Source organism: Colias eurytheme, chromosome 32 (genome assembly GCF_061535395.1).
Source record: "Colias eurytheme isolate Ceu_HAF_F1 chromosome 32, ilColEury1 Martin Lab GWU primary, whole genome shotgun sequence".
NCBI classification, from domain to species: Eukaryota; Metazoa; Arthropoda; class Insecta; order Lepidoptera; family Pieridae; genus Colias; species Colias eurytheme.
The window spans coordinates 1196441-1223752 of record NC_143011.1 but is presented as its reverse complement, the minus strand read 5'-3'; the positions used below and the strand labels follow the sequence as shown (position 1 = coordinate 1223752).

The window sequence follows — 27312 nt, the reverse complement described above, 5'->3', positions numbered from 1 at the left end:
AGGTAATAAGTACTAAACATTGTCTTGTGTAGTAGATGATAGGCAATTTATCTAATCAAAACTTTAATTATTTCAATAATAAAACAGCTATCTTCATAGATTATTTACATATTATATCAAAATTTAGTTTCATAAAATCAATAATAATAATTATTTTTGAATTGCGAATAAAACAACAATAATTGAAACTAAAATGGTTTTATTAACATGACTATATTATTCAACTAATGGTAACAGTAATACATTTTTTCATACAACTTAAATAAAATCTATACATAAAAAAAACGTAGGAAAATACACTTGAATATTTTTTGGGTGCGATTTACAAAATAATAATCGAAGCAAAAAATATGCTACCCCGGGCTAGACGTAAACAGTAGTGCATGGATAAACTTAAAATTTTGAATAAGTAAATATTATAAAAACAGGTCGGATCAACATATTAAAGGCTAAACATATAATATAACATCTTGCTAAGACCAATAGGAGCGTAACAATGCGGATAAAGCCACGGAGCACGATGGTGGTCTGTTTCGTGCTTTCACGTGTTTCTTCTTAGTGACGCTGCTTTGAGCACCTGGCGCGTCTGGCTGAAATTGTTTAAAATATGAATACATATTTTTGTTATCCTTTTTCACATGCATGAGTATGAGTATCAATCAAAAATCAAGAATAGTCCATAATAAAGATTAGATTGAAATTCAATTTATGAATAGATATATATATATATATGAATTCTTGAAAGTCACAACTTTGGTTTTTAACAGCGATGTTTATTATAAAACTTATTGTTTGTGATGAGAGTTTTATAGTTAGAAATTAAAGATTTTAATGTATTTTACAACAAATATAGTTAATAGTATAAATTTATAAAAAAATATATTTTGTTCTAATAGTAACAGAGGTTGCATTGAGAAAAATATTTTTGATCAATACTGTAGTTTGATCGTTTCATAAACAAAAATTAGGCCAAAAATATAATTAACATACTTAACTGGTGATTCCATTTTGTACTGATACAAAGCCTGTTTTATATATGTACAATATTTTGACTTCAATTATTCTTTTTATTGGTTGTGTCATTCCTCCTCCTGATGAAACTGTCTTTATGTTATAGAGTAATTTATGGCATTTCTGAAAAAAAAAATCCACATTTAATGAAAACCTTCAATTTGTCAAAACTAAATCAAATAATTGGGACCACCACATTGCAGGCAGCTTTCAAATAAAAAAAAAGAATTCTCAAAATCGGTTTTCTCAGTGAAAAATTATGATGTAACAACGCGAAAAAGAGAATAAGTCCAATTTCGAAGTCGATTAAAATGTAAATTTAATCATGATGTGTTATTTATTACATTTATACAGTTTAAATGTTTCACAAACAGGAATTAGGTCAATAAATATATTATGAACTTAACTTGATATTTTTTCTCATCAAAACTTTATATGTAATGTAAAATATTTTGCCCTCAAGTCCTTTTATTGGTAAAATAAGTAGTATCTTTCTTCCTATGGATGAAACTGGTCTTTTATATTTTCCTATTTCTACTGGGATTCAATTGTGGCGTTTCTGAAAAAAAAAAATTTATAAAATATTTGATTATCCTCATTTTTTATCACTGGCAATCATTTTAAACGTTTTAATACACTTTTTTTAAATTTATTGAGAGTTTTGCATCCATACTTTTGTTATCTAAACTTAATCAAGATATTATGTTTTTTTAATGCTCCTTTTTAGACAAACAGGAATTATGCCAAACAAATATAATATACTTAACTTGTGATTTAATGTTGTCATATTAAACCTATTCTTTTGTGTTGTTTGTCCGTCTTCTGCGATCTGGAAAATATGAAATATATGAAATATTATATAAGTTGTATCATAAATTTAGAAAGATAATAAGAAGATTATAAAAGATAATATAAACCTATGACAAATATCCGCAAAAAGGAACACTGTTTTCAATTTTTTTGACTGGCAGCGAGGTGTTTCACATCATACTGAGCAAATTATATCTGAAACTTTCTGTATTAATGCAAAACTACCACCTCCTCCTTTATCCAGGCTTGGGACTGGCTGCGATGAGGTAGAATAAAATAATCTCATAAAATTTATTCTATTCACCCTCAAACACAGGCGGAGTTACCTAACTACCGTCTAAGTACTCGATATACACTAATTACTACTATTATACTTAACTATAAAAGAAATAAAAATTGTAAAGTGTGTATATGATTGACACGTGTTTAAGTAAAGCGTTATGCGTGTAATAAAATAAAATTAAATAAATATAACCATGATTCTATCAAAAATACATACTTAGGTATACACGTAAATAAAATGTATGAATAAAATATCTACATTCTACATCAATAATTTACACGATCTAAATTAATTTACTCTAGTTTACTCTAGTCTATATACCTATAAACTAAACTTAATTGATTTTATGTACACAAAAATATAGTTTGTGTTGTGCATGTAAGTTTATGTTAAAAAACAAAATTGATTGATCTACATAGAAAATTGAAGCATAGCGAGACAAAATATTTAAATATTACTGTAAAATGCGCTCAGCGAATGTAAAAGTACGATATTAGAAGTAATGATGTAGCGCGTTGTACTGTAAATATACGTCGGACGTGATGCAATTTATAAAAATGAAATGATAGCCCTTCGAATATAGAATAACGATGGATCATGAAAGACGATAGCGGGCGCTTTTAGTCCAACGGAAGGAATGGATCCGCGGACGGTACCGGGCCGGTGTCGGGCGGAGCTGCGCGCGAGCGGCCTCGCTCGGCGGCGAGACGTGGCCGGGCCGGCGCGCGCCGCGGCGGGCGCAGGAGCGGCTCTGTCGCAGAGGTGAGTGCGGTGCCCTAAGTCGCTTTGCATTGGCGCTGCGTCGCGCCTGCAGTGATGGCGGTGGCTAGATGTAGACAGTGTCGAAACAATAGAATATTACGATTGATAATGCGGGGCGTTTCTCTCAAGTTATATGTTTCGGAGATTCCTCGCGATTAATTTCAACGTCCGCCATGATCGTAAATAATAAAAAAAGAATCAGTGCGCACAACTGGCGCGGTTGGCTGTCGGGCGGCAAGTGTCGGTCGAACTGACACCCCCCAACCAGCCAAACTACTGACTCAAGGAAAATGTCATTGTCACTTGTCATTGTCATAAATTCATTCGTTAAAACTTCAAGTCTTACTATGTCAATATTCAAACTCACAACTTTACCAGTAGATGGCGTTATTACCAACTGAATAAATCAATACTCCGACACGGCCATTCTGACAAATAGCGCGTTCTCGCGCGATTTCTAAACCTATTTAGCTCTGGTCACAACTTTTCGTCAAGGTTTGTAACGTAGAACCTACATAAAGCGCGAAGCTTCCCATGTAGAGCCAACACATGAAGCGCGGAACTTCCCATATAGAGTCAACACATGAAGCGCGGAGCTTCCAATGTAGATAGAGCCAACACATGAAGCGCGAAGCTTCCAATGTAAAGTCAACATACGAAGCGCGAAGCTTCCAATGTAGATAGAGCCAACACATGAAGCGCGAAGCTTCCAATGTAGATAGAGCCAACACATGAAGCGCGAAGCTTCCAATGTAGATAGAACCAACACACGAAGCGCGAAGCTTCCAATGTAGATAGAGCCAACACATGAAGCGCGGAGCTTCCAATGTAGATTCAGCCAACACATGAAGCGCGGAGCTTCCAACGTAGATAGAGCCAATACATGAAGCGCGGAGCTTCCAATGTAGTTAGAGCAAACACACGAAGCGCGGAGCTTCCAATGTATTTAGAGCAAACACATGAAGCGCGGAGCTTCCAATGTAAAGTCAACACACGAAGCGCGAAGCTTCCAATGTAGATAGAGCCAACACATGAAGCGCGGAGCTTCCAATGTAGATTCAGCCAACACATGAAGCGCGGAGCTTCCAATGTAGGGCCAACACATGAAGCGCGGTGTTTCCGATGTAGGGCCAACACATGAAGCGCAAAGCTTCCAATGTAGTGCCAACACATGAAGCGCGGAGCTTCCAATGTAGGTAGAGCCAACACATGAAGCGCAAAGCTTCCAATGTAGTGCCAACACATGAAGCGCGGAGCTTCTAATGTAGGGCCAACACATGAAGCGCGGAGCTTCCAATGTAGATAGAACCAACACATGAAGCGCGGAGCTTCCAATGTTTAATTTACGCGTGCAGCACATGGATTCCAACGCTAATCTTCCGCATGAAGCGCGGAGCTTCCAATGCTAAATTTACGCCATCGGCTCCTCTTAGGAAAGGAAAAAGAAACAAGCGTCTAGAGATGCGATCATTTATTAGCATTGATCAACAAAATAAATTGTAAACATTTCTACTAACCAAAACATCAACAACAAAAATAAAGGAAAAATCATCATATCGCAACCGTGGACATAATAAATACAATCGTGTATCTCAACAAATGCCGTTTACTTGGCGACTAATCATTTTATTTTAACATAACTCAATATTTAATTATTAATTTTTAAAGCCGATTAGAAAAATAAAACTCACTCTTATTACAAATCATCAAATTGATTAGACATTTCTGGTAAACTCATAGGATATTTACTCAGCTTTTCATGACACACATATTGCGCACGGTATTCGAATACAGCTCACGAAAATCAATACACAACCTGTCAGAGCCATCCTTCTTCTTCACGAGGATCGCCGGGCTTGAAAATGGCGACGTACTCTCGCTGATAATGTTTTTAGACTGGAGGTCAACTATTATGTCAATCATGGCCTTGCGTTCCGCGGGGGCCAGGCGATAAGGTTGACGCTGCACTATTTTGTTCGGATCTTATAATCTAATTTCCATCTCACCTGTTGTTACGACCGTCTGAGAGTTCCCCTTTACGAAGTTCTCATTAAAATTTTCAATAATAGCACGTAAACGAGCAATATCTTAGATGTCCGTAAGGTAGGTATCGATTGCTTCTATATCGGCACTTTGCAAAGCACAAACGTGCGCACGAACATCGCGAGAAACGTGAACGTCTTTATTTTTAATTATTAAGTTTACCCCGAGTCGCGTAAAAACATCAAATTTTTTTTTAACATCATCCATCTCTATAGGCAAAGTAATACGGGAAAAAGAATGAGTGAAAGTGGAACCAATACCAGTTAAACGCGTAAATAAAAAAATAAAAAAATCTCGTACACCGGTCATAACGTCAGCGATAGGTTTACGAATGAGCGAGCAGTTAGATTCACTATCTACGAGGGCTTGTAATTGAAATCTACCAACAATAATTTTAACAAGCGGCGATTCTGACTACACACACACATTAACGGACTTTATATCATTACTTTTTTTTAAATTTTTCGTCGCGTTGTTTAGAGAAACACACCTCCTCTGTATGCCCCAATTTGCGACAATAAGTGCACTGAACATTTTTATCGACAGGCGGGGAACATTTTAATTGAGACGTTTCCGAATGTGAAACCTTAGTGTGCGAACGGAATTTACAATTTCGCTTATAGTGCCCCATTTTGCCGCAATTGTGGCACATAACATGGTCATTTGTTTCAATTTTACGCTGCTTAAAGTCACTACAAAAAGAGCTCGAAGTTGAAGGTCGTTTATTATTTTTATTAATTTGAGGGTAGGTAGCAAGGTGTCTATCCAATGTTACAAAGTCCGTGGGGGTATTTTTTAATAAATCTGATCGTACCTGATTGTCAGAGATACCTGATATGACGACTTCGATCTTGTTCGCCTCGCTCCACGCCGTCTCCAGTCGATCGATCATCGCCAGCTTGTTGGTGGAGTATTCCACGTAGCTAGCGGCGCGGTCACTCGTGTATTGCACCATGTCCCGGAAAAGGTCGTGGAAACGCTTGATGGAGGCAAATTGTCTTGTTAACCGCTCCTTCGCTTCATCCCACGTATTGCACAAAGGATATGATTTGGACGCCCACTTGCGTGCTCGGCCGCGTAGATGCGTAAAAGCAGCATTTCTCGTTTCATAATCCGTCCATGAGTTCTGTGTCCGGTGGTGGTCGATTTCGGCACACCATTGCGCCGCCGTAAACTCGCAATCGTCAGGATCGAACGACGGAATGTACACTTCAGTGGGTTTCATCTTCTTCACAGGTGGTTTGGAGTTTGGAGTTTGGTTTTCGTTATTGTGAAAAGTCTCCGCCATTCCACGGAAAAACGAAGCCCACATCTCAGGAGGCACATTAGGAAAAGCACTATTATTAGGCACGTTACGGTTTTCGGTACCTCGTGGCGTAGATTGTTCGTCGCAGTTTGATTCGGCGGATTGGTTCGCTGATTCTCGGAAATATGTCTCGCTCGTAGTAGCAGGGTGTCGGTTAAGTACACTGGAGGAATGATGGTCAGATCCCACCGCTGCTTTCGGAGATTCCTCGCGATTAATTTCAACGTCCGCCATGATCGTAAATAATAAAAAAAGAATCAGTGCGCACAACTGGCGCGGTTGGCTGTCGGGCGGCAAGTGTCGGTCGAACTGACACCCCCCAACCAGCCAAACTACTGACTCAAGGAAAATGTCATTGTCACTTGTCATTGTCATAAATTCATTCGTTAAAACTTCAAGTCTTACTATGTCAATATTCAAACTCACAACTTTACCAGTAGATGGCGTTATTACCAACTGAATAAATCAATACTCCGACATATGTATTAATATTTATATTACATCTCATATTATAATATGTCATAATTGTGCTAACCTAACCAAAATATTTGCGTATTTGAAAAAAAAATGGACAGATCACGGATACACAAAATAAAAACAATTTTATGTTCCTATAAATAATTGTTATTTATTTTAAGTATCAAATTTGATAAATGTTTTTATTTTTTTATTTTTATTAAGAATTTCCAACAAAGAAAACATAATTTATAAACTCTTAATAGTTAATACTAAAATAGCTTATCGTATAATAACAATATATTATGTTTCTTTACTTATAGGAAATTACAACAATCGTATATTTAAACGGATAACAATATCATGTTAGTTTAATGAAAAAATGAAATACAATTTCTGATGCAGGAAATACAAACAAACAAATAATAATTTACCAAAGTAGATCCAAAACAAATTTGCAATAATATCGTTTTTACTAATATTACTAATTACTAATTAAAAAACTAATGCTGACTACTATTATTATTATTACAATTTATTGTAAATAGTATGGTGCTTATCGACATGTTTCATTGAAATGTTTATTAAGAATACGCTTGAATACCGCAAGTGAATTGTGAAATATATCAATTTCACGCGACTTTGCTGCAACAACGTTGTACTCATGGGTAAGTCTAACTATTGGGGAATGCTTCCATAAGTTTGTTCGAAATGGAAGAGTTCTGAGTATAGCGCAGGGATATCGAGGGATCCTGGCGGGGACATTAATACATATTCTGCCCAATAATTCAGAAGAATCAATACAATTATTAATTATTTTATATAAGAAAAATATATCTAACATTGTACGTCGAGATTTTAAGCTCAACATCTTGAAGTTATTGAGTCTGTCCAGATAACTTGTGCAGGTTTTACCAATTCCAGTTCTGAATGCTAGACAACGGACCAGTAATTTTTGTAAACGCTCGATCCGAATTATATGCGTTTGATAAGATGGGTTCCAGACTGTACAACAATACTCCAGACGACTACGAACGAAGTTGTTGTAAAGTACAAGCGCTGTTTTAGGATCCTTGAATTCTTTGGAGCACCGTAGGATGAAGCCAAGCGATCGATATGATGCAGCTAATATGTTGTAGTAGTGAGATGTAAAACGTAATTGTTGAGTGAATGTTATCACTATCATGTAAACAAAATTTAAATGGACATGTTTATTAATATTATTTTATTAATATACCGTGAAATATTCACAAAACGAAAGATGTCGTTTACTTTAAAAGTCAAAGCAGTATCATGAAAGGTCGGGAACCTTCAGAGGCTGGGACATGTTACCCAGGCATTTTTTTTTCTCTTTTTCATATAAATCGCATTTTACTTTTCCAAAAAGCTGGTACATCTCAGTAAAATGAGCATTCTTTCGATTTCTTTTGCTGCAAAGATTTCGTAGTGGGATTATGTTGTAGGCAATAAAAAGACAAAAAAAGCAAAACAAAATATTGTTCATTGACTATTAAATAAAAATAATCATACTTTTACATTTAAGTTGTGCTTTAAATTCAGTGATTTAACTTTATTTATGGTTATTTCCGAGATACCAAATTAGGCTTATTTTTCCGAAATTAACCGAATAGAAATAATATTTATTAACTATCAAATTATGTGGTAATATAAAATGTGCTAACCCTAAGCTTCTTTTGATGCTGAGCAATGTTGTAAAATATAGATCGCTACATTATTAGGTAATTTTGCCTATCATTGTAACTTTTGTTTAAAACAACCTTCAGTGGTAGTTATAATATTTCAAACGTTATTTAATGACATATTATGAGTAAAAGAAACCTGTGTTTTCGCCATCATGCACAAACTATCAACTTGAATTTTCACCATTTTTTTTTCCCGCGAAATGACACATGATATTCAATGAGTTACAACAAGTTGCTGATTTAAATTAGCGACACACACAATAGGCAGTGTTGACAGACAAATTAACCAACTATTTTACACCAAATACTTTGAATGTTGCCAAAGTATGAAGGTATTTTTGCAATTTAAAAATTGACTTATGAATTGATCTTCGGGCAAAGATATCCTTGGTAAAAAAATCACAATAAGACACTATGCATTTTCGAAGTAATTATGATATTGATTAATTGTTTTTGATAATGTAGTTTTTTTTTGCGTTGGAAAATATTCAAGAATATGGTTATCATACTAACAAAAGATGTTTTCAACTCTTAGAGTATTTCATACATTTTACATTGTCTTAATAAAATATTGTAAATAACAAAAACTTATAGGTGATACGTAAACATAAATGTTCTACTTATGTATCTAATAAAAACTAAAATTATATTTTATAGATATATTATATGCATGTGAAAAAAGCAATTGATTGTACTTAGTATAACAATTCTTCAATTCTCGATTTAGGTTTGGAGTTTGTACGATAACCGTACTTACTACATAGTCACTTTAATTATTTTAAGCAAGCAAGCAATGAAATGTTTCAAATTACAAAATAAATAACCAGTCGACCAGCTGTATTCCAACATTAGGTACATTAAGATAAAATGTATTTTACATAATGATAGTATGTACTTTATATACAATGAGTTCTTAATATTACAGGTTAACGTTGACTTTTTTTTAAATTACACATAGTATAAACTATAACGTATTAAGAAGAATTTAGAGAAGATATAAAGAAGAGAAAGAAGAATAGGCACAGTGGTGTAATTAAATAACACGAAACGAAAAGGGCGAGTTACATAAGAAGGTATAGCGAAAAAATAGAAGAGTTGCCTGATACTTTAATTCAATAAAGTTTCTCTCGAAGAAGAGAAGGCAGAGTAAAAGTAAGGAAGAAAGTTTTTATTTTTGCAATACGAATTACAATATTATAACTTTAATTTATTTTAAAATAACTGTTGACAACGTAACGTGTATGTTAATATATTTTTTTTTCATAAGTACATAATAATCGACAACCAACATTTGTTTTAAACTTTAGTTCCATTTAAAACGAGATGAAAGAATAAATTTATACGAATACATTTTTTTATACTAAATTATAAAATAAATCTTGATCTTGCTTGATTGAGGTGATTCAAAATACTGGAATTACTAAATAAACGCTATACACATATATATCGAACTATTCCACCATACTTCAATACTGAATACAGTCAAGTATTTTTATGTAGGTAAATTAAAATTCATTAACTCCACTCGCTTGCAGGATCCGTGCGATCAACCCCACCGGGTGAGACCCTTTTGGGAAGCCCAGCGAGTGCGATCAGCAACCGGATAGAATTCATGTTCTTGTTTGGATGTCGTTTCAGAAAATATTATCATACAAATCAATCATAAAAGCATAGCCTTCAGTGTTGTATTTGATGTCGTTAATATTAGGATTTTAGTTTCATGTTCGTTCGGTTATAATTTGCACTTCAGTTTAGTTCCAAAACTTTGTGACCTCACATACGACGGCAACTGGATCATAATGCCATTTTTTTAAATTACATATATTATATTTACCGTGAACTTTCACTGTGATAGTCAATTTTCTTTGGCTTTTATCAAGGATTTTGTCCACTTACGACGTTTCCTTTGGTGAACAGAAAATTTCTTTTGTCAGCTTCGAGACATTTTTGGAGTGAGAAAAAGTCATCATGTCACTCATGTTTGTTTGGCTATTGCGTCTGACCAATGTTTTCATTGCTTTCTATATCTAATAGTAAAATGGCTATGACTGTTTATTATAATAGTAAAATGGCTATTTTAATTAGATAACGTATGTAATTCCAGTATTTGTTTCTTGTTTCGTTGATGCGGCAAATATATTCTTGATGTTCTATCATTATTATTTTTTCGTTTTTTTTTTTTGTTATTTTTTTTTTGTTCTTTTTAGTGTTTTTTTTTGTCTTTTTTTGTATATTTCTTTTTTCTGATATTTTTTATGTATTTTTTTTTGGTAGCTATTAAACAATTTGCCGTTTTAAATAAAATAATTAAAAATACATTTTAATTTATGCAAATTAAAGGCATACGAAATAATCTAAGAAGTAAAAATTCCACCCTTTATATTATTTACGTTAGTAACAAACGCTTGAATTTATTCGATGTGATGAATAACCATATTCTTGTTACAATATTTTTTACATAAAATACTCGTAAATGCATATGCATGCTTTGCGCAGGTGTGATTATTATAATATATAATCTGTAATCAAAGTTTCAATTTATGAGGATTCGGGTATAATTTACAATTTAAGTACTGAAAATGTTGTATATTATTATACCCAATCATAAGCTTTGCTTTGAATAGAAAAGAGGAGACAAGATGTACCTCTTATGTTTTATGGTGCTGAGTTTATATTTTGATACTTATAATAAAATAATGTTGATGATTGTTCCTTTATCTCCTCAAGAAGCATAGGGCTTCAGTATATAGTTCATTCAGTAGATAAATAATAAATTAATACTAATAAAATATTCATAGATAAATTAATATAGTGGTTGGGTACTGAAAATGTGATGATTGGCGTACAGGGGGTCATCAGCTTTGCTTTGAAGAACACTTCAAGCAAAGAGAGACAAGATGTGCAACCAATGCTTTATGGTATCGAGTGTATTTTGATAAATAATAATACTAATAAAATATTCATAGATAAATTAATAAAGTGATTGGGTACTGAAAATGTGATGATTGGCGTACAATGGGTCATCAGCTTTGCTTTGAAGAACACTTCAAGCAAAGAGAGACAAGATGTGCTGCTACCAATGCTTTATGGTATCGAGTTTGTATTTTGATAAATAATAAATTAATACTAAAAAAATATTCATAGGTATATTAATATAGTGGTTGGGTACTGAAAATGTGATGATTGGCGTACAATGGGTCATCAGCTTTGCTTTGAAGAACACTTCAAGCAAAGAGAGACGAGATGTGCTACCAATGCTTTATGGCATCGAGTTTGTATTTTGATAAATAATAAATTAATACTAAAAAAAATATTCATAGATAAATTAATAAAGTGATTGGGTACTGAAAATGTGATGATTGGCGTACAATGGGTCATCAGCTTTGCTTTGAAGAACACTTCAAGCAAAGAGAGACAAGATGTGCTACCAATGCTTTATGGTATCGAGTTTGTATTTTGATAAATAATAAATTAATACTAAAAAAAATATTCATAGGTAAATTAATATAGTGGTTGGGTACTGAAAATGTGATGATTGGCGTACAATGGGTCATCAGCTTTGCTTTGAAGAACACTTCAAGCAAAGAGAGACGAGATGTGATACCAATGCTTTATGGTATCGAGTTTGTATTTTGATAAATCATAAATTAATACTAAAAAAATATTCATAGGTATATTAATATAGTGGTTGGGTACTGAAAATGTGATGATTGGCGTACAATGGGTCATCAGCTTTGCTTTGAAGAACACTTCAAGCAAAGAGAGACGAGATGTGCTACCAATGCTTTATGGCATCGAGTTTTATTTTGATAAATAATAATACTAATAAAATATTCATAGATAAATTAATAAAGTGATTGGGTACTGAAAATGTGATGATTGGCGTACAATGGGTCATCAGCTTTGCTTTGAAGAACACTTCAAGCAAAGAGAGACAAGATGTGCTACCAATGCTTTATGGTATCGAGTTTGTATTTTGATAAATAATAAATTAATACTAAAAAAAATATTCATAGATAAATTAATAAAGTGATTGGGTACTGAAAATGTGATGATTGGCGTACAATGGGTCATCAGCTTTGCTTTGAAGAACACTTCAAGCAAAGAGAGACGAGATGTGATACCAATGCTTTATGGTATCGAGTTTGTATTTTGATAAATAATAAATTAATACTAAAAAAATATTCATAGGTATATTAATATAGTGGTTGGGTACTGAAAATGTGATGATTGGCGTACAATGGGTCATCAGCTTTGCTTTGAAGAACACTTCAAGCAAAGAGAGACGAGATGTGCTACCAATGCTTTATGGCATCGAGTTTGTATTTTGATAAATAATAATACGAATAAAATATTCATAGATAAATTAATAAAGTGATTGGGTACTGAAAATGTGATGATTGGCGTACAATGGGTCATCAGCTTTGCTTTGAAGAACACTTCATGCAAATTTTTAAATTGTTAAAATACCTTCATACTTTGGCAACATTCAAAGTATTTGGTGTAAAATAGTTGGTTAATTTGTCTGTCAACACTGCCTATTGTGTGTGTCGCTAATTTAAATCAGCAACTTGTTGTAACTCATTGAATATCATGTGTCATTTCGCGGGAAAAAAAAATGGTGAAAATTCAAGTTGATAGTTTGTGCATGATGGCGAAAACACAGGTTTCTTTTACTCATAATATGTCATTAAATAACGTTTGAAATATTATAACTATCACTGAAGGTTGTTTTAAACAAAAGTTACAATGATGGGCAAAATTACCTAATAATGTAGCGATCTATATTTTACAACATTGTTCAGCATCAAAAGAAGCTTAGGGTTAGCACATTTTATATTACCACATAATTTGATAGTTAATAAATATTATTTCTATTCGGTTAATTTCGGAAAAATAAGCCTAATTTGGTATCTCGGAAATAACCATAAATAAAGTTAAATCACTGAATTTAAAGCACAACTTAAATGTAAAAGTATGATTATTTTTATTTAATAGTCAATGAACAATATTCTGTTTTGCTTTTTTTGTCTTTTTATTGCCTACAACATAATCCCACTACGAAATCTTTGCAGCAAAAGAAATCGAAAGAATGCTCATTTTACTGAGATGTACCAGCTTTTTGGAAAAGTAAAATGCGATTTATATGAAAAAGAAAAAAAAATGCCTGGGTAACATTTCCCAGCATCTGAAGGTTCCCGACCTTTCATGATACTGCTTTGACTTTTAAAGTAAACGACATCTTTCGTTTTGTGAATATTTCTCGGTATATTAATCAAATAATATTAATAATCATATCCATTTAAATTTTGTTTACATGATAGTGATAACATTCACTCAACATTTATCAAATTTGATACTTAGAATAAATAACAATTATTTATAGGAACATAAAATTGTTTTTATTTTGTGTATCCGTGATCTGTCCATTTTTTTTCAAATACGCAAATATTTTGGTTAGGTTAGCACAATTATGACATATTATATGAGATGTAATATAAATATTAATACATACAACTTGAGAGAAACGCCCCGCATTATCAATCGTAATATTCTATTGTTTCGACACTGTCTACATCTAGTCACCGCCATCACTGCAGGCGCGACGCAGCGCCAATGCAAAGCGACTTAGGGCACCGCACTTACCTCTGCGACAGAGTCGCTCCTGCGCCTCCCACGGCCGGCCGCCGGCTCCGGAACTCACGACCTACCGCCTTGCAGAGGACTCTCGACACGCATTTCCACCTGTCACCGAGCCGATAAGGTCCATTCAAATCCATTTAAATTCCTATGAACCAAGCAGCTGCTATGACTTTACATATCCATTATAACATTATTATATATAAGAAAAGTTCAGTCAATTTTATAAATTACTGTCACCGCCACTGACATATAAATACTCGACAATGCGCATACAACCTTAAAACCAATAACAAACTTATACATTCGCTCTCGCATTTTACTTTAATACAAATAATTTGTTACACAGTGTTTCAACTTTAACGTAGAATCAATTCGTTTTTTAATGTTAGCGTCGTGATGATAAGAGTTCATAAAAAAATACGCACAATGTAAACGTTGGCAACATGATTTGATTTTAATAATTGATTTCTGATATAGAACGGAGGTGAACAATTTCATTCCAGGAAGCCGAGTGTGTAATGCTTGCAAGTGTAACTCGTCAATCTACCAAGCAAAGTGAATAGTGTAATGCATGGTGGGAAATCCCTAAAGTAACTGTGGAATGACGACGTTATTTACGTAAGGTTTACCGTTGATTAATTTTTCCCTATGTACAAGAAGCATTAAATCGTTCCTATCCCGTACGCGACCTAATGCCACGTACAACTGTCCGTGACTAAATACGTCCGATCTTAAATCTATGCCGACCCTATTAATAGTTTGACCTTGACTCTTATGAATGGTCATTGCATAACACACCTGAAGGGGAAATTGCAATCGACACATTTCTATTGGACTATTATGATCAATGGGGGCTTTAAACATGATTCGCGGTATAAAGAACAATTCGGCTATTCCCGGTTTGCGAACTGTTATTAATCGAGGTGAAGTCGCTACGATTATAACTTTTGTACCATTAACTAAATGATCTGAAAAACTAAGGTTACGAATTATTATACAAATACATCCTACTTTTAAAGTGAGATCGTGTTCTGGTATACCTTTAGGGTGCATACTATTCAACACGTCTACGCCTAAATACAATTCGTCAGTGTCATCCGTAGCCGTTTTATCTACTGAATAGAAATGTAAAAGGTCGCCTGGCAAACGGTCTAATACAGTCCTATTTATTTCTCTAATATTTGAATTGTGAGTGGAAAGAATGGCCCTACCTATACAAACTTCTGGCTCGTGTTCTAAAAGGAAATCCGAAAAAACAAAATTAATTAACTCATTTAAATCAGTAGTAAATGATAAAAGTGAAAGGTCTATTAAATTTTGACAAGATCTACCGACCTTTACCGAATGTAAAGGCAAATTATTTGAACCTATTTGAAGTAAAAAATCGGAAAAAACACTATCTTCACTACACCTCTGAGGTGTAGTTAGTGAAAACGTCTTTAAACTCTGCCATAAGGGCGATGATTTTACTGACGCATTAAATATATCTGAATGACACTTGGCGTTGGTAACTACGGGCGGAATCTGACGAAAATCTCCAGCAAAAATGATAACCTTTCCCCCAAAACTTTTATTAGACTTTGTCAAGTCTTGCAAAGACCTATCTAACAAATGAATGAGGTACTTGTGTACCATCGGCGCTTCGTCGTAAATAATTAAATCGGAGTGTAGTATAAGTTCAGCTCTCTGGGTTCCGTTTGTTACATACCAATAGCCTAAATCGTCAATAGCGCTTAACGGATACTTAAACATACTGTGCGCAGTCATACCGCCGTCATAGTTCTGCGCGGCAATACCTGAACTCGCTGTGCATAAAACTACACCGTTTAGTACGCCCCTCACGTACGCTGCTATCGTATTTAATAGCAACGTTTTACCAGTGCCTGCCGGACCGTCTATATAAATAGCACTTTCGTTACTATTGCGAAAACCGTGATCAGTGAGCAAATTTTGCACATATTCGAACACTTGCCGCTGGTCATGAGACAGCTTGGGCGTCCAAACATCCACAAATTCGCGTAACCCGTCTGCATCGTGTAGAGCCTTCTCACGACCTAGTTCGGTGGTGTCATCGTGCGCGTCAGGCAAACCTTGCTCTAACAAACACGAACCATGTTTTCGCAATAGACGGTCAATTTGAACCAAGGCCTGGGTGTACGCTCTATCCGGATCGTTATTTACGCGGTTAAGTATATCTTCAGCTAGCTCATTTTTAAATTTTTCCCACAGTGTCGCTACTGCTACCCCGTTAACAGCCAATAATACAAAAAAGTTACGCAGGCGTGGTCCGGTCAAAAAACATGAAGCTTCCTGCATAGCTATCTCGTATTCGGCTTCATCGTTGGCGATACCAACGGCTTTAGCGGCCTCCTGGAATGTGTTACAATTTGGACCACCCAAGTTATAAAGATCCCTGTAACTACGGCAGGGGTGTAAAGCTAACAGTAATCTTAAATAAAATTGTTCACCTCTGTTGGGCGCGACCCAAAATAAACGCGTCACTATTTCTCCCCTCTGTCTTTTCGTTAAAAATTTACCGTTGGTCATATTATAAATGGTTGTATTTTTTGTTGAGGGGCGGCTGGAATGAACGATATACCTCTCGTAAAAATCTAAATATGTTAAACTATCGAATTCTTCACCGAGGGGACGATTAAAATACGTGACGAGATCCGAACCCGAATTCTGAACTGCACGCGCTTCATTTCCCGCCTTAAAAAAAATTGATTGATGATTTTCTAAATGCACGTCTAACATCTTTACAGTAGGCTCACGTCCCGTGACGTCAAACTCAAAAACTCTCCAAGCAGCCTCACCAGAACCGATGTATCGTTTTGTGACGTATTGTTCTATTTCGTTATTTTTTAGTTCATCTGGAACAATGGCGACTCGAGCCTCGTCTGGACCTTTAGTCATATATTTAAAGAGATATTTAATGACTGTTCGAGTGGACACTGATTCTAAATTTAAATGGCAATCATATCTAAGAAGAAGTGCAGCGTTGTATGGTACTATCCACAAATCACTAATTTCTACATCCCTCCCTCTGTATTTAATGGTGGCTGTATTCTTACTATTACGCTTTAAGTTAATAAACCCTTTATCATTACAATATGTGACTTCTGTCTCTGGTTTTGGGAAATAGCTTGTACATTTTTTTTTTTCACTATCCCAACATTTTAAATCTGTCCTATGCGGCGGACCGCATGGACCATGTACCATGTAATCTAAAACAGCTTTTCTTAATTTTCCATCAACTTCTGAAGCGTCAGGAATATCTGCTCTAATAAATTTATCCACATCAGTACCGTGAACGGGGCCACCACCCTCGACTGCAAAACATATATGAGCGTGTGGTAATCCCCGTTTTTGGAACTCTATTACATATAAAATATAAACAATTTTACCAAACCAAACCCCTGTGCGTAGATCCCTCAAAAGTTGTTGCAATTTAATGTTAAAAACTCTAGCACAAATTGAAGGCGTATTATGATGACCTGTTGTTGAATTTTGTATTTCAGGCCATTTGGGATTGCAAGTTAAAGTTAAAAGAAAAGATGGCAATCCTAATCTGTTAACTACTGCCATAGCATCCATATACTTTTGCTTCATATATCTAGGCCCCCCCGTGTAACTACTTGGCAAATAGACTCTACCAGGCACAACGCCACCCTCTCCTCGAATAGTCTCATCTACACTTATCTGCTGTAAAACTGACTCTACTTCTCTTAATGGAGCGGAACGGAGAGCATTATCCGTGTTACCTTTTTGGATGTTATACAGGTAACGAAGTCTTTCTTCTAAAATCCTACATTGCATATCAACTAACCACTCTTCAGACAAACGATTAAAATCGTTGAAACGGGGTTCGCTCAGAAGGAGACATCTTACATATTTGTTCTGGGTTAGTTTTGCTCCATTATTGTCCGTTTTGTTAGGAAACCATCCAGGGTTACCGTGCGGATACAATAATGGATATTGAAAAGTTTCATATAGGGGGTGCATTATATCTACTGTGTGAGGCTTTTTGTCTCCAATTTTCCAGATTGCAATGGCGCGAGGAATGTAACGCTCCTGCTCATTGCTTATAATGGCAGCAATCTCGTTGCCTAAAGGCATATCACCGAGAATGTTGCCATGTGTGCGTCGTGTGGTGTGCTCAAAAATGAGGTGTGCGTAGTCAGATGGTTCTTGGCTCAGCCGCTTGAAGCACTCTATATAAGGATTGTGATTATGCAAGAAATTTGTAATCGATCGAATGACAGTTAAATCTAAATTTAAATTTGTAGCGAGGCTCTCTCGCTCACTGTTATCATAGATGTAAAGTCCAGCCGGATTAGTAGTTTCTGAGTACGCAAGATCGAAAACTCTGTGATAAACTCTCCCTTGAATTTTTAAAAATGATACCCCCGTTGTCGGATGTTGAAATCCGTGTGTAACGCCTAAAGCACTAAAAGCAAATAAATTATTATAAGCCCTAGGTTTATGCAAAAAAGAAGGAAAGCTATAGAATGGTTCATTTAATGGCGGGAAGTTTTGAACGTTATAAGCGCCAGCCCCACAGCACCACTTGATACGATTCTTTTCCTCAAAGAACAATCTAGCATTACAGTGCCTACACAAAAACGCCTCCCTATCTAATAATGAAATATTCTTAAAACTATACAATTTGACGACAGTTAAGCCGTCGCCACTCTTCGTACCTATTAAATTATTGGAATTCCGTAATTCCACGTCTAGATTTCGATTAACTTGATTGTACTTATCTACTGCTTGCCTATTAACCTCTGGATTATTCTGACTAAACTTTTGACTGGCCTGCCTATGGATCTCGGGATTGATCTCGTTATACTTCTGAACTGCCTGCCTATTAACCTCGGGATGATTTTTATTATATTTTGTGACCGCTTTTAAATGAGAATCTGCATCTATAGATCGCCTACCTGGTCGTCCCCTCTTACGTCCTACTTCTACTGATTTTACTGATGAACTATCCGAATCTTCGTTTATATTGTTTTGTTTGTGTGCTTTAGATTTATTATATTTAACCGGTCTACCGCGTTTTTTAGTATTTTTACCTACAATCCTAACGTCGGGTAATTTTGTTATGCAGACAACGGGTGTCAGTGTTGTTAATTTAGGGTCGCGAATATTTTGAATTAAAACTTTTGGTTTTAGGGAATTTAATTTAGGGTCATATTTTGGGGGTATACCTTTATTAACTAAAACTATCGGTTTTAAATTAGACAATTTAGGGTCGTCTACAATAACTAATTGGTCGTCTACATTAACTAATTGGTTGTCTACACTAACTAAATCATTAATAATATTTACACTATGAAAATTATTTAAAATTATTTTATGAATTTGATATTGACTACCAAACGCCGGATTCCAAAACAAAAACTTTGCAAGAGTATCTAAATTGTTGCACTGAAAGAGACGTGCGGCTCCTACCGAATGCGAGTTATGGACGTATTTATTATTCGCGTCTACTTTATGGCTATTAAAAATAAAATATGAATTATTTGACCTCCAAAAAGATATCGTATTATTAGCGCCGGTGAAAAGGTAGCTATGTGTGGAGTCGTTATGTGCAGTGTGAAATATTTTATTTTTTAGGATTAATTTTAATTGTAAAGTGTAAGTGGCTATGTCGCTGTCACATGTGGGAAACAGTCCGTTGTCGATCCAACTATCGTTGTCTGCCATCGATTTAATATTAGCCAAATAGGTCCCTACACGTATATCAGAAGGCAATTCTTCAGGATATAAATGAGGATGATTATGCGCAACCCCAAGTGGTCTTACTTGAATGTATAACATGTCACCAAATTCTAAAATAGTGTCAATATTTTCCTGAGAAAATACGGCTCTATTTAGAATAGAAGAGTAAACAGCCGCGCATGTTGCCATCGCGACACATTGTGCGTTGTTACCCTTAAACCGGGGATCGGCTTGATGCGTTGACCCTTTAATAATAATTTGACCGATTAAAATAATAATAAAAACAGAATGAGATTTTATCAGGTCAGAAGTAACATAATATTTATATAATGCCGCACAATTTATTTATAATTTGTTAAGCAAATTGAAATGTCCCAAACAAAGAATAATGCGTTGTACCTATGATTATAAAATACAAATCCGTATGAAATATGTTAAAGAAAGTATCCCTAGTGAAATCACTACTTCATTTCTAAAATTTCGTAACACAAAAATATTAAATCGATTAGATATGGGTTGAGAATGAGATCCAAGATGAAAAAGGAGTCGAAACTACTCTAAAAAAATACTAAGCTCGTTACGAAATACGAATAGAAAATGTGGCGTCATTCTACCTTACCGCGCAATCTATAAAAAAAATATTCGCGACGATCTACGTTTCAGTATAATATTATACTCGTATAATCAAACATATCTAGAATTATTTATCATGTTAATTTTAATCCTATCAAAACTATGTACTTACGTAATATGATGGAATGTTATTATTTTATGGAAATAGTTTACATACTGTTATTGGCAATTATTAAATCATGTATAGGTATACATATAACTTATATATTTGTAATATCAAATTAAAATTAATCTCATTACCTATCAAGTAAAATTCTAGACTCTAGTAGGTATATGATACAACTCAGTCGTCCTTCCGTCTCCTATGTAATTCTAAAACCTGGTTTATAAATCTCGCTTTAATGTTGAAAGTAAGTACCTACCTACATCACTATCACTACATAGTATTAAACAAAGTCGCTTTCTCTGTCCCTATTTCCTTATGTCCCTTTGTATGCTTAAATCTTTGAAACTACGCAACGGATTTTGATGCGGTTTTTTTTATAGGTAGATAAGAGTGATTTAAGAGGAAGGTTTATGTGTATAATAACATCCATTAAATAGTGGAGAAGTACTGTTATTTTTGAGGTTTCTAATGTGATGTCGCAAATAATTTTATCAAACGCATTTTTTCCGCTTACATTGCAAACGCAGGCTGAACCCTACGAGTTTTATCAAAATAATATACTAAGTATTGTAAACATTGAAAAGGTCTATAGAAAAGTCCGTGATGGTTATATATAATATGTATATTATGTCTATCTCTTATGGATAACCCACAATAACTTTTTTCTGATATTTACTTACTTATTCAATTAATTAACTTCGCTACATAATGTGAAGAATGTGAAAAATTAATTGAAATTAAACCGAAAATATCAATACTTTATCTATACCCACAGATAAGTTAAAAATAAATAAATATAAAATAAAATATATAATATACGTTCAATTACATACAAATTTTTAAAGCGGTGGACCAATTTTAACTACTCACTGGCAGAAAGCTTTCATTGAAAAGAAAATAGGTAGGTATGTATCCTTATAACATACGTTAAAAATTAAAATACAGAACATTGATATACCTAACATGTGTTTGAATGATCAGAGACAATTTCATGATTTATAATAATTAATAATATTTTTACTTTTTAAGGATATTTACAATTTTTAATGAATTAAGTACCTAATATCTAATTTATTTTTATAATAAATATAATATCTATCACACAAAATGGCGACCGACGCCGTCCGCGGCGCGCGGCGCGCCCGCTCGTCGCGCGCGTTGCCGGTTCGTGATTCCCGCGCATTTCGATTTAAGTACAACAAATTAGGAAAAAAATATATTACCGACTTATTAGTTATTACCTACTACATTTATACATATTATTATATATTTTAAAATACTATCTTCTATTCTATTTGATGTTAAAGAAAATGACTTTATTCTGTAACCTATAAGGTAAGTACATAGACACACATGACAACAACGGTAATTACGTAGGTATTAAGATGTTAAACATCAGATACCAATTTTATAAAAAAAATCTTTGTTATTAAGCATTAAAAGTAGGTAAGTATCAACTTATTCAGAACATTTCAATTTGCACAAAAAAAGATAAAAGTGATTGATTACCTACCTAACAGAGCCTTATGAAAATATATATGTAGGTATATTAATTGACTTTAAACCTAATAAATTGAATAAAGCTTACCGGTAGCGATGCACGCCATAGCCGCTGCGTTGCCGCCATTGTTGCTAGATGATGCTTGGAACATGTTGAGGCACGAAGTCACGTAGAATCTCGAAGTTACTGAAAACGATAAATGACTATTTAAAAAAACAAAGCATTAAAAATCAGACATCACTTGTTTTTATTAAACCATTGAAAAAAAACAAAAGAATAAATCGTCATGAATTGAAATGAAGTCTTTTTATATTTTATAATAATTACCTAAAGTAACAAATTTAATTGTTAGTAAGAAAAATGTATAAAGAAAGACAACAATAAAACTCAAATCATTAATCACTCCAAGTACAATATGAGACCAATAATTAATTAATAATAAAATATGTAAATCGACTTACCCTGTGAACAGACGAAATGTTAATGGAAGAGAATTGGCGCGGGCGCGGGGTCTTTTATTCCGGAAGTAAAAATAATTGCAAACATTACGAAAAAAGTGGGAATAGACAATTTCACAGTTATGTATTTTTTTTTTAATATATTTTAATTAATAAGAAATAGGTATTTAAAATACGTAATCTAATCTAAAAAATATATTAAAATAATAATAAAATAATTTAGAAACAATAATATGTATTTAAATATTAAAATCCAACTGTTAGTAATGCTACGGCCACACTACCGCGATATGCCAATAATTATTGCCACAACTTTAAAAACACATAAGTGTAACCACGACTTATGGCCATAATTCTACAATGCCAATCAATATGATAAATGGCGGTAGGCAATAGCTCCGGCGGCGGTATTCTTTCGCACATCAAAGAAAATAACCGCGGTAATTATTGCGTATGCGGCCACACTTCCGTTTGTCCAGTGTGCAATATGAGCTCACCGACGACGCACGTATCGACCGACATGGAGTGGTCAAATGAAAAAGCGCTCGATGGCGCTAATTTTTGGAATTCTTGGAATTCTTCTCTTTGGGATACCCGACAGAAGAACTATAAAAATCGCAGTGTACACAATGATGCGTGGCGTCGGATCAAACAAAATTTATCATTTCCAAGTACAATAGATGATTTGAAAAAGAAAAAATCATTTTGAAAAAGAAAGAATCCTTGATGAATTATTACAGAAACCATATCTATTATATTTTAATTATTAACTAATATTTTTTTTGCTGCGGTAAATGCCAATAATTACCGACATATCTAGGTAAACTCTAGTGTAACCACATCAGTTCATGCAGTAATTTAGACGGTAATATAATGCCTTAATTATTGCGGTAACAGCCCGGTAGACGATAAGGTAGTGTGGCCGTAGCATAAGGAGTCTAATAATTTATGTTTTATTATTTTCATATTTAATTATTTTTCGAAAATATGCTATACCTATTGAATATATTAAATACAAATATATTTATTATTTCTTTTAATAAAATATAATAATAACAAGTAACTAATGTTTAATTTATTTTTATTATTACACAATAATTATAGAAGACTGTGTCTATGAATACCTTGAATATCAAATATAAAAGTCAAATTATGCTTTTTATAAACATAAATAAGAAATCAATATTATCATAATTATTAAACACAACTAAAATATTTATAAAATTATTCTAAAGTAAACAAAAACGTATCGTCTTAAATAAATTGCAAATTAATAAATTTTATTCTGATTTGAGAAAAATATATCCAATGCTGCCAACATTATACATTTTTTGGTCATAATAGCAATGTTTTAATTTAAATGCACTTGGAAAAAAGTTATACGTGCTCGTAATTTTTTATTTCATTAAATCTGTTTTATTTTTACGTCATTATATTTCTTTTAAAGATTTAATGAATTAAAGTCTTTCAATTGTTAATGCACTTTTTTACTATATTGATACTAATGTCAAATTTTAAATGATCATTGTAACCAAAGACTACTATGTATATATTGTAACGTCAAATGAATAATTTTATGACAACAAACAACTTTCCGAAAACAAATAAGAAAACGGCTTCTTGTGTATAATGTAAAATATTATGTGTTATTTATGCATAACAAAAATATGTTTTGCCAATGTATCATTCCAAAAGAAGTGGATAAGAAGTTTTCATGTCATTGAATAAAAATCGAACAATGGTTAACAATGAATTAAAACATAATATATTTTTGTGATGAAAGAAGACTACAATGCCAAGTGTAAAACAAGTGAAATCTAATAAGATCAGAATATGAAAATGAAGAAAAACAAAAGTTGAATTTACCAAACATAATGGAAATGTTTTATGATTTGCAGATGCTCACATTATAAATTTATAAAAGATTCCAGAAAGTTATTTGTATTATTAATATTGAATAACATAGACTGATTGAACCATTGATGGTATTGATGGTATTATATAGATGAAAAAATAGTGTATAAATTTCAATTTGAATAACCATGATGTCTCTGAAAACTTGATAGCTATTGTTACTGTACATTTTATACTTCTTAGTTCTTTTACTATAATATAAAGCAAATAAGCCGTCTACATTTTAAACAGCATTGTTTGCTATAAGAAAAAAGGAACCGAGTATAGTAATGTGGCCGTACTCTTTATCAATTTTAATTCACCAAACATCATAAATTTAATATATATACCTATCTATCCAAAAAATATGTTTCAAAAACAACATAGGTACTTAACTTGGGATTCCTGCAAAAGTCTTGACAAAAATATGAAATAAAAGTTACTGTATCATTAAAATATTGATTTAAACATGGTACCTATACCTACAGTCTACACAAAGTCATATAATAATTAAATTAAATAAATATTGTGGTTTAGATATTATGTTTTCAGTGTAAATATATTATAATGGAAACTTTTTACATAATGTGTTTCATTTTCTTATTCATCTAGTGTCTCTTCATAAAGTAGAAACAAATGATTTAGGTATATATTGCTATACAAATAATTTAAATTGCTATCATATAATTTTTTAAAATATATTTTAATGTTAGATAACTTTACATATTGCATATTTTAAAGTAAGTACATATTGATTTATAAAATTCTCATTGAATGCTTGTTGATTATTAATTTTTATTAATCCAATTTGATTTGAAATCATATAAATATTTGAAGAGGGTAGGTAGGTACATTTTATTCAGACTTAATTTTTATTAGGTACAACATTGGTAAAAGCTAAATGAAATAAAAAATCATTATAAATAAATACTTATTAGTTATTACTATTCTTACATGTTTAATGAGATAGTATAATAGGTTCTACACTTGTTCTACAGATCTTGAATATTATTGTTTTAAAAATTTATAAACAATGATAATTTTCTGTTTTTAAGAATCTCTACTCAAAGGGTAAAAAGGGAACTATATTACTGACTGGCTGTCTGTCCATCTGCTACCAGGCTGTATCTCTGATCTCATGAACCTTGATACCTACATTTGAAAATTTCAAAGATTATGATGTCGATGTCGCTTCGACAACAAAAATAATAAAAACCGTAGATATACCTAAGCAATCTTGGCAAGGTCTTATAGTGAAGTTTCATACTTATACGGAAACCTTAGTGTTGTGAGTCCAACTCGCACTTGAATCATTTTTATTTAAATCTATGTACCTACCCACTTAGAAATAGAATTAATAGAAAACACTTTATTGTACAATGCACACAAAACAAAATTTACAGAAACGATATGTATGTAACTTACATATTTAATAAAAAATTAAACAGTCCATTTCTACCTTAGATTCTACACATTAAATATTTTTGAAAAAAATTGTTATGCAAATATACGATGGGTTTATAGACCCCATAGCAATCAATGGTCAATATTTATTCGTCCTGTTTAACTGTGTCAATTACGATAAGTCGAGTCCGAGTCGAAATCTCAACACTGGTGAGATCCGTTCGTAGAGAAAAAAAAAATATGGTTGTTTAACCTCGATTTTTTAATACCTACTTGTTTTAATAACATCAATAGAAATTACTCATCTCGGTTCATTACCTATATTATTATTTTATTCACAACTATGCGGGTTCTTCAACTACGCTGGCGAAGCCGCTGGCGCGCGGTTAGCTAAAAAAATATATACCTACCTACCTATCTATTTACGAATCACATTCAAGTGTTTTTTCAAGTTTCATTAAAACTTTTGATGTAAGTAAAAATTTAGATATTGATATAATTGTGTAAAATTTTGTACTTTACGTAACGAAATCTTCAGTGATTTGAAAATGCATTATAATTCCCTATCCATTTGTTATTATCTGCTAACAGCGATTCCACAGTCAGTCGAAACTGCTTATAAATAACCTACTTATTCAAATATTTTCTACTCCGGGAGGCTGTCGACCTTCGAGGTTGCGCGGTGCGCGGGCAGCAAGCAGCCCGCGGTGCCATCTTTTTCCGTTGCTATATTCCTATTATCCTTCCTACTATGGAATTTCCATACAAAATTTTCGAAAAAAAAAATTCCGCTTTTTACCAAAAATTTTTATATGCCTCGAAGCGGACCAGGTTTTGAAGCATTTTTTACTTCGGCGACCCCGACCTACCTGCCACCGGTTCAGAGAGCCGTTGAATTTCGTAATGTATGGAAAATGGAAACCAGGGGTCGGAGTGAGATTCTGAGTATGTAGTTTTGTAAATCTGGCCGATTAGAGCACAGAAGTCAATTTTCAGACCGATCGTAAAATAACCGGCGACGAAATCTTCAGTGATTTGAAAATGCATTATAATTCCCTATCCATTTGTTATTATCTGCTAACAGCGATTCCACAGTCAGTCGAAACTGCTTATAAATAACCTACTTATTCAAATATTTTCTACTCCGGGAGGCTGTCGACCTTCGAGGTTGCGCGGTGCGCGGGCAGCAAGCAGCCCGCGGTGCCATCTTTTTCCGTTGCTATATTCCTATTATCCTTCCTACTATGGAATTTCCATACAAAATTTTCGAAAAAAAAAATTCCGCTTTTTACCAAAAATTTTTATATGCCTCGAAGCGGACCAGGTTTTGAAGCATTTTTTACTTCGGCGACCCCGACCTACCTGCCACCGGTTCAGAGAGCCGTTGAATTTCGTAATGTATGGAAAATGGAAACCAGGGGTCGGAGTGAGATTCTGAGTATGTAGTTTTGTAAATCTGGCCGATTAGAGCACAGAAGTCAATTTTCAGACCGATCGTAAAATAACCGGCGCCACCATCTTGCCTCGAAAAATCGGCCATTTTTGAAAAAAAAATTACGTCCAATTTGAAATT

At 33.5% G+C, this 27312-nt stretch overlaps 1 long non-coding RNA gene across 1 annotated transcript; it reads right to left on the bottom strand.

Annotated features, from left to right (window-relative positions):
* Positions 1–957: 957 nt before the first annotated feature.
* On the bottom strand, positions 958–23243 carry LOC149895107 (uncharacterized). The gene is made up of 4 exons (XR_016458515.1): positions 22446–23243; positions 22072–22170; positions 1419–1840; positions 958–1134 (listed from the first exon to the last, which is right to left on the bottom strand). It is a non-coding gene; the product is annotated as an uncharacterized LOC149895107 (long non-coding RNA).
* Between the last annotated feature and the right edge of the window lie 4069 nt (positions 23244–27312).